This window comes from Haliaeetus leucocephalus, unplaced genomic scaffold (genome assembly GCF_000737465.1).
Source record: "Haliaeetus leucocephalus isolate CR32 unplaced genomic scaffold, Haliaeetus_leucocephalus-4.0 Scaffold186, whole genome shotgun sequence".
NCBI lineage: Eukaryota > Metazoa > Chordata > Aves > Accipitriformes > Accipitridae > Haliaeetus > Haliaeetus leucocephalus.
Window position 1 is genome coordinate 502216 of NW_010972622.1, and position 1084 is coordinate 503299.

Below are 1084 nucleotides of genomic sequence, written 5' to 3' on the forward strand. Positions count from 1 at the left end.
GGGGGGGGCTCTGGTGTCCCCAGGCTGCACCCCTGGGTTCCCCAGAGGTGCCCAAGGGTGCCTGGGATGTGTCTCAGTGTCCCCAGGAGGTACCCCAGGGTCCCCAGGAGTGCCCAGGTGTCCCCAGGCTGCACCCCAGGGTCTCCGGAGGTGCCCCAGGGTCCCTGGGAAGTGTCCTGGTGTCCCCAGGAGGTTCCCCAAGGTGGTCAGGAGGTGCCCCAGGGTCTCCAGGAGGTGACCCAGTATCCCTGGGATGTGACCCAGTATCCCTGGGATGTGCCCTGGTGTCCTCAGGGACCTTGGGATGTGCTGCGGTGGCCCCAGGAGGTGTCCCCAGTGTTGCCAGAATGTGCCCCAGGGTCCCCAGGATGTGACCCAGGATCCCCAAGAGATGCCCTGGTGTCCCCAGGGTCCCTAGGTTGTTCCCCAGTGTCCTCAAGCCAGTCCCCAGGGTCCCCAGGACGTACCCCAGGGCTGGACCTCAGTGTCTCCAGGCTGGACGCCACCCCGTCCCCAGCTGCACCCCGTGTCCCTAACTGGACCCCATGTCTCAGGCTGGACCCTGCTGTCCCCATGTCCCCAAGCTGTCCCCCGCTATCCCAGGGGGTACCCCATGTCCCCAGGCTGTCCCCCACTATCCCCCAACAGTACCCCAGTGTCCCTGCCGTGCCCCCTGCCCCAGCCCATCTCCTACACCCCAGGCTGTCCTGTCCCCCCCGTCCCCACACTGTAACCTGCTGTCCCCCAGCTGCACCCCACTTTCCCATCTGTACCCCATGGTCCTCATGCTGTGTCCCCCAACCCATCCCAGGCTGTTCCCCCGTGTCCCAGGTTGTCCCCTCAGTGTCCCACACTGCCCCTCTCCATCCCAGGCTGGCCTCCCCACTGTCCTTAAACTTTCCCCATCCATCCCACACTGTCCCCCAGTGTCCCATGCTGTCCCCCGCTCTCCTTGTGCTGTCTCCCAGTGTCCCATGCTGTCCCCCAGTGTCCCCATGGTGTCCTCCAGTGTTCCTACGCTGTCCCCCACTCTCCTTGTGCTGTTCCCCAGTGCCCCATGCTGTCTCCCAGTGTCCCCCAGTGT